Raw genomic sequence first — 8,410 nt, forward strand, 5'->3', positions numbered from 1 at the left:
ACTTGTTATATGTAGTTAGGAGAAATGGGTCCCAAGCAAGTAAAGAATATTAAAGCACTGTAAGATTTCTAGAAGACTAAGAAACTACCATCACATCTACTGCAATGATTGTATACAATTGTGTTCTATGTCAGGAACATACAGTAGATGTCAGGCTTCTCTTGACAAATTAGCCTGTAAGTAGGAACAAATAGGTATTAAGAATTCAGAAGCTTTGATAAGTAAGCTTACTGTAAAAAAGCTAATGAACTAGTTAAAAAGAAATTCAGTAATAGCAATGTAAGCAAATATAAGTCGTATTTATCAGGGAATCAAGATTTACCTTCTTGCACCTGTTTTCCTGCCTAACAGTGTAAGAGTCTTGTAGCTATTCTTTTTTTGGCAGGAGAGACAATTTCTACTTATGTCTTGTTTTAGCAAAGGACTAACCTGGTTTCAATCGGATCACATGAGAAGTAGCTTTCACAATAGGTTTCTAGCCCAATTATACATTTTGCTAACATGTATGAAAAGATATCTATTTGAATTTCTCTTTTCCATTTGTGTTACAGATGCCAAATGTTATAATTATTTTGCTATTATTGCTATTTCTCATCTGGTTTACAGATTGAATGAGGAATAATACATTGAAATTGAAGTCTAAAGGTCTGGTGGTGCAGCGGTTCTCAATAACTAGAATAGATATTTTCTATCCTAGGGTATTTTTTCTCCAAAGAATCAACCCTGCAATTTGGAAGTGATTTGGAACTTTCATTGTCCCAGAGCACCAGGTCAGTAAAACTGCTAGGAGTCCTTACTTCTATCTGTGCATGATTTATCATTCTATTGCATAGCCATTTCAGCAGCTTCAAAATCCAGCACCTGCCTATCAGCAGTATTCACTGAGTGCATATAGCATTTGTCTTGATAAAGCTGTATTGGGTCCTGATTACTTTTCATGCAAAACTCAAGATTCTTATTATTATATATAAATCTATGTATGGCTTGAGACACTCTTACCTAAGGAATGGCTTACTCCAAGTTTGTTTGTGGGAGATAGCTTCTATAGAAAAGATCCTTTTACAAGCCCATTTAAAATTAACTAGAGCAGGGCCATCTTGGTGCCATCCAATATTCTTGAATCCGGTCCCCAGTCAATTGTGTTATCTTTTTTATAGTATTTTCAGAAAAAAATTAAGCATATCTTTGTTAATTATCTCCTTGATAGGAATCCTGGCTGTTTTGCTACCTAATTTTAACTATCTTTTTATATTTATCCATTTTTAAAATTTAATTACATTGTATTGCATAGATCAGACATGTCAAACTCAAGGCCTGTAGACCAGATCCGGCCCACAATGGGCACAGATCAGCCTGCAAGGCCACCCCGGAGACAGCGAGGGACCGGCCCCCACCGCCCCAGCCTGGCCAGTCATCCTCCCAGGCGTGCGCAAGGAGGTTGCTAGCACGCGGGGGCCAAGGATGTCTGGCAGCAGCTGCAGCCCATCAGCCGGTATACTCTGGGGCTACACAGCTCACGTAGCACGGGTAGATCTGAGTTCCGTGACTGCTGGGTCGGCCCTCCAAATGGCAGGTGGAGGCAGAGGGGCTTGGGGTGAGGCATATGATCAGCCTGCCTCTCCAGACAGTGGGGCCACAGCAAGGCAGCCCAACCAATCATAATCACCGCCACGGCCTCTGCCTGCTCAGCCCCCACCATCCAATCCTATCCTCCAGCTCTGGCGCACAAGCGGGATGAGCCTCCCACCTGCCTCCATACCCCCTACGGCCCTGGTGAACAGGAAGCATGAAGAGCGCTCATTCCAAAGAGGCAGCCAGGACTCCCCTCCCTACCCAAACCCAGCCCCAGAGCTGCTCCACACACAATGCACCGTGCACCTCAGGGCCCTGCAGCCACTGCAGCCAGGCCACCCCCACCCTACCATCTGCCTCACCTTGCTTTGCTTTTCTCTGCAGCTGTGGCAGCAGCAATCCCATCCAGGAGCCCAGCCGCACCTTCGCACCCTCCTGCCCAGGAAACCCAGCCCGGGCTAGGAAAGGGGGCACAGCAGCAGTAACCTTGAGGAGGCAAGTGTGATCGGGTCATGGGGTCCCGGTGCCCCAGGAATTCAAGGGCCGGACCAGGCGCCCACTGCCCAGGGCTCCAGGCAGCCTGAACTGCCATCCGGGTATTCTCCATGTGGTCCAAGAGGGATAATGAGACTCCTCTGCTGGATCAGGCCCCAGTGCCCGCCCTGGTCCTGCCCCCTCTGCCAGAGACCACCTGGATCCCGCCCAGCGCCCCACAGGTGCCCTGACACAAGCAACATCAAGCTACCCACGCCCACCCCACCCACGCCACAGTCAGCCAGCCATGCCCACCCAGCCCAAGGGCAATCACAAAGCTGATGTGGCTCTCAATGAAATCGAGTTTGACGCCCCTAGCATAAATGATATAATTATATAATTTCAATTGCCAGGTTTACTGAGGAGCTTTGGGAGATGCAATAGCAAAAGAGAAGCTTAAATCTAGTAAAGGAAGATCAGAAGTGAATTTACCAAACATGCATTTGAGATAATTTTGAGCCTAAACTATGGAAATAAAGATGGCAAAGCATTTGCAATTCTCCCTTGTGAAGAGTGAGAAAAAGCAATGAGGTTCTGGGAGTTATTTGAGCAAATAGTTATTTTGGAAAAAAAATAAAACATTCACAGCAACCTCAAATCTAAACACCACATTGAAGAATTCTGGATAGGAAGTAAAAAACAGGGTAGTATGTCTGCCATATGTGTATTGGACCCACAATTCACCTAGTTCCCATATAAAACCATTAAATATGTGACTGGGTGGATCAGCAAAATTGTCAACACTTCACTGGGAAAGGAGATGGTGGCTGTCACCTTGAAAGAAGTGGCTCCTCCTGGAGAGATATTCTGTAGATCCAGCCATAGTGGACAACTGCTGTCCAATCTCTAACTGTTCCTAAATGGAGAAGATAATTGGTAAGTTTCCAACAACATATATAGGGGAAATGGAATTACCTGGACTCTTTTTAGTCAAATTTTAGACCAGGGCATGGAACCCTGCACTGGGTTGTTGAAGCAGTAGAAATCTTGACCTAATTCTTGTTGACTATCAGGGCCTGGATGGGAAGAAACAAGTTGCTACTGCTAGTATGCCAGTTTCAGCCTTTCTGGAGAAATAAGCCTGACAACAGTGACTCACACTCTTGTCACCATCTGTACATATCGCTTTAATTGACTCTACATGAAGACTGTCAGGAGCCACAGTTGGTTCAACAAGTAGCAGCCTGCCTGTCATTAGATAATAGCCATTACTTTTACTTGCACATTACACAGATGCTGAGGGTTCTGCATAGGCTAACCATAGGCTTTGGAGTATAATTCCAAGTTATGATTTTAACATTAAAAGCTTGTCATCTCAGGTAATCATCTGCTTCAAATTAAACTTATTAGTCTTGACTATCTTTCCTGCATGGAAATCTTGAAAGCTATCTCCCCTAACTTTGAGAGGTTCAGAAAAGGGGGCAAGTGTCAATGGCTCTTCGTGACAGCATCTATTCTTTGGAAAAGTCTCCCTCTAGAGCAGTGGTTCTCAACCTGTGGGTCGGGACCCCATTTGTGGTCGAACGACCATTTCACAGGGGTCGCCAAACAATGCAGTCTGCCATTTTTTTCCCCTTTTCCTTAGCTGTGCTACTCCCTTTTATTCTATTGGCTTTTGAAAGCCAATAGAATAGACTCTCTTGAATAGAGTCTAATTCTATTGGCTTTCAAAAACCAATAGGAATTGTCCAGGCTGTCTCTGCCCTGCTAAGCCCGCCAAAAGTCCCATTCTGCAAACGGTGCTGCACCAATTGACCGGTTGAGTAGTCCTCAACTACGACCGGTTGGGGGTTGCGGCATTAAAAAGGTTGAGAACCACTGCTCTAGAGATTCATATGGTGTTGTCCCTCCTGATATTTAAAAAAGCAATGAAAATGGAGCTCTACCACAGCATTTTAATGGTTATTGCTGGATGCTAAGTAATTATAATCCTGATGATTTTAGATTGCATTGTGATATTTGTTATGGATACTATTTTATTTTGATTGTCATTATGTTCTATTGCAAACTACTGCAGGCTGGCCTCATGGTTCAGAGCACATGTTACAGTATATAAATGAAATACATAAATGTTTCCTTGCAAGATACGTGTTTACATTTTCCAGCATGGAAACAACTCATATAATTGATTAATCAAAACTGTTCTTTCTCTTTTTATTCTGTTTTATGTATTCTCATATTTCCCCTTTAAAAATTACGTTCTCTTCCCTCAACTTCATCATATACCAAATTCTTTCTTGGGATCAGTTATTAAATCCTACAAACCATTTTTATTTTTACTGCCTTATAACAGGCCATAATACCTATAATTTTTTTACATCATTCCTAATATAATTTTTTTATTATTAGAGTATCTAGTAAGGCTTTGCAAATCCTTTGGAAGAGGTGTTTCAGAAAAATATGGATGCATGTATAAAGCACTCTTTTCACATTTTTTTTTTATGCAGCCACATCTTTTCTCTGATTTGATGGCTATTTTGGTAACTACTCCTGGCTGTCTCCACAACCAATGGAGGATAGGACTGAAGAAAAGAGGGCTATATAAACACCCATATACAAAAAAACAGAAGTACTTCCAAAGCAGTCTCCAAATACAGAAAAATTAAAAATTTAAAATAAGTGTTTTGTAATTTACTTCCACACATCTGAAAAAGATTTATATAGCCCTAATGCAGTAAGCATCCTTGCTTTCTGATCTCCAGAAAAAAAAATGAGTAGAACCAAATTAAATTTCTTTCTCTCTCTCTTTCTCTCTCTCTCTCTCTCTCTCTCTCTCTCTCTCACACACACACACACACACACACACACACACAAAAAAAAAAACACAAGCCCACACACAGACAGGACAAATTTGTTTAAGAGCTTCTTCCATTCTTTGCATAAGCTCACATCCCAAAAAGGTCAAAACAACTACTGTATCCAAAGCACATGATTTGAATCAAAGCTCAAACACTTAAAAGTCATGATTACTGAGAATACTACAGCAAATCTGTAAAACAGCAATTTATAAATGTTATTCCCACAAGCATAAATTTATTGGAAAGATTCCTGATTTCAGAACATAGTTTATGGACCATTTCAAGTTCTGGTATATTTTATTAATAAATTAAGTGGTGAAGTTCAGAGTAGCTATGAAAATACATTCTATTATGGGACAAAATAAACACTTCTAATACAACTTATTTCCTTGTGAAGGTTGGACAACTTACACATTGATATATTTACTGGGGGAAGATCAAAACTGAAATCAATGAGACTTACTTTCGAATAAGAACCTTTAAGCATCAGAATATCAAGATCAAAATTAAGATCAATGCTGGAAATGTGTGAAAAATAAAACATATATCTAATATTCCATTTTCCATTTTAATGAAATGCTCTTTATCAATAAAACAGACTTTTACTATCCACTCCATCATCTTATATTTTCTTGGGGGAGAAGGGGGCTCTCCAGAGCCGATATAATAGAACGGAGGAGGCCAAAGGAGTAGGAAAGGAAGCACTGACGTAGTATTGGCTCTTATTATTTTGATACAGATCATGATTATTCAATATTAATATGAGAAATGAGAGCCAGTTTGGTGTAGTGGTTAAAGCATCAGGCTAGAAAATGAGAGATTGAGTTCTAGTCCCATCTTAGGCACAAAGCTAGGTGGGTGATCTTGGGTTAGTCACTTCCCTTTAGCCCAAGGAAGGGGGCAATGGCAAACCGCTTCAGTACAATGTTGCCAAGAAACTGCAAGGACTTGTCTAGGCAGTCTCCAAGAATAAGACATGACTGAATGGAAGAAAAATAAATAAATGAAACTATTTGCAATTGCAAATATCTTTTTGTCAATTGGTTTCCAAGCTTTTATTTAAACTCCATAATATAAGCAAAGTTAATGCAATGTAGAAGAAGCAATGGCAAAACATGGAGGTTGAGTTAAAAGAGGGATAAGCTTAGGATCTCTACCTAGCCCACAAGCAGACTAAGTACAACCCTCCCTGAATTCTGTGGACCCTTATCTAACTACAAGTAGGTATTAACCATTAGTTGAGAAGATTCCTGTGCATAGGCTATTTAGCAATAAATCAATTTAACTGCACCTTCACAAGTGGCCCTGGTCTCTAGCACCTGACAATCAAAGAGAGGAATTTTTTTTTAAAAAAAGTATAATTCATGCAAGAAAATAATTGAGCTTTTTTCACTGAAACTGTTTTGTCAAGCTAAAGTTCAGGTCAGTTCATTGTTTCTTACAAACCACACACCTATGAACACTTTACTGTTTATCTTCAACTTTTGAAAAAGTTTCCTAATCAACTTTCAAATGTATTAGAATGAACTTATGTTCATATTATAAAAACCTTAATTCATTTAAGAAGGCATTTCTCAGATAACCTTGAATATTATATGCAGAAAATGCTACAGCAAAGATGACTAACAAGGAAGTACTGGAGCACATAACACCACACATATCATTAGAAGGAAAAATCACATTGTGTCTCATTTACTTTGGCCATGTCATATGGAAGAATTCACTGGAGAAAGCAATTATGTTTGGAAGAGTTAATGGTAAAAGGAAACCAGGCCGTTAAAGAATACAATGGCTGGACACTGGACAGAGCATAGAAAAACTCAAAGAAAGTGCAAAATTAGAAAATGTGGAGAGACCTGGCCCATAGAAGGCAAGAGCTGGACTCAACTGAATCAATATCATCATCATCATCATCATGTAATTCATATTGCTAAACCTACTCCTTTTAATTGATTGGATACAAAATCTAATATTAAAAACCATAACTGTATTGAACAGAAAGAGAAAATCCTGTAATTTCTGAAACACATGTTGTCCTGCTCCAACTACAGATAAGCTGATAGTTTTAAGGTCTTTGGCATAAGAACGTACCTGTCACTTTGAAAATAAAGTATATACTAGATAACTCTATAACTGTATTTATATCAACATGCAACTGCTTGTTGAAACAGCAGTGTTTAGTGTCAAGTCTCCATCTGCCTCCAGATTATTTCTATGAATAAAAGAGAAATAACTGCATTAACATTACCTGATTTTAAAGTCAAGCTGCCTACCCGCATTAGTTTCAACCAATAAAAGAGAGGTAGAAACAATCAAGCCTTAAGATAAAAATGTGATCTTTCACATAAACGCCGCATAAAGCCCACAATGTATTTTTTTACAACGCTGCTCACTAAGTGTTTTTAGCATCGCCAACAATTTCATTGGTTCGAGGCAACAAACTTCGGCGATCCATCTTGCTATTATCCACTTGCGGCGCGCACACGCAGAGGAAATACAGGAGTCGGACCAGCCGACAAAACTAGATTAAAAGATGGCCCAAGCTCTGCCAGATCCCCTGCCACGCAAGGGTCAAGTTTTGGAGGGTTGTTTTTTTTTTTTTTTCATTGCAGCATTTCCGCCCCTTTCTGTCCCCGCATGTAAAACCCCTGAACAACATCTCGAAGGCTATTGGATATCGCTGCCCTAAAGGTTGCCCTTCTCTCTGTCTCCGAACAACCTTCGGCTGCCAGAAGCCGACGCCGACAATCCCCCCCCCCTCTATTCCCTCCATCTTCAAAGGCGCATCCCCACGATGCTTCAACCCCGACACCAGAACGGCAAGGCGAAGAAGGGCCGTCCGCCGCCAGTTCTCTCCCCCCCCGCCCCCCAAAGCATCCTTAGTAAGGGCCAGCTGCCCTTGCGCCCCCCGGGCCGCGACAGAAGCGGCCTCTCGCCACTTGGGCCGCCGGTGCCGCGGAATGTCAACAAGGTTCCCTCTGCCCACAAAAGATCCTCTCTCTCTCTCTCACTCTCTCTCTTTCGGCGACCCCCGCCCTGATCCGCTGGGCCGGGGAAAGCTCTCACCTGGAACGCGAGCGGCGCCCCTTGCCTCGTCAGCCTGCGAGAGAGAAACTCTGTCTGGGGAGCCTCCGGGCAAAAGAAAGGAAGAGAAGGAGGAGAAGAAGGAGGAGGAGGGAGAAGAAGGAGAATGTTATTACCGAGGTTCCCTCCGGCTCAGCCTAGCACAGCTCAGCAGCAGACTCCGGCCCATGGCTTGCAAGCAGGCGGCGGTGGCGCCTCAGTCGTCGTCGCCGTCTCTATGGTAACTGCGGGACCGGACCGGACTAGGGTAGGCTTAGAAAGAGCCTGAAGGAGCCTGAGCTGACGGGCGGGGTAACTAACGGGGAGGGGAGGGCAGGGGGAGGACGAGGCAGGCAATCAGCGGCACTCGCTGAACGGCCGTTGTCTCTCTGTCTCTTCTCTCCCCCCCCCCGCAAGGTTAACCGTTTCACTGCCGCCGCCCC

The 8,410-nt window shown here is 42.4% G+C and overlaps 1 protein-coding gene across 3 annotated transcripts in view; it reads right to left on the bottom strand.

The window, feature by feature from the left end:
- The window catches only part of TTBK2 (tau tubulin kinase 2), a 78,734-nt gene extending 70,416 nt beyond the window's left edge, over positions 1-8,318 (bottom strand). Inside the window, exon 1 of one of the 3 annotated variants that reach the window (XM_039328985.1) lies at positions 8,105-8,318. The gene's annotated coding sequence lies outside the window, so the exon portion shown is untranslated. The other 2 variants (XM_039329229.1, XM_039329063.1) reach the window with 2 other exon arrangements.
- Between the last annotated feature and the right edge of the window lie 92 nt (positions 8,319-8,410).

This window comes from Crotalus tigris, unplaced genomic scaffold (genome assembly GCF_016545835.1).
Source record: "Crotalus tigris isolate CLP2741 ecotype Arizona unplaced genomic scaffold, ASM1654583v1 scf7180000017545.3456711, whole genome shotgun sequence".
In the NCBI taxonomy this organism is placed as follows: domain Eukaryota; kingdom Metazoa; phylum Chordata; class Lepidosauria; order Squamata; family Viperidae; genus Crotalus; species Crotalus tigris.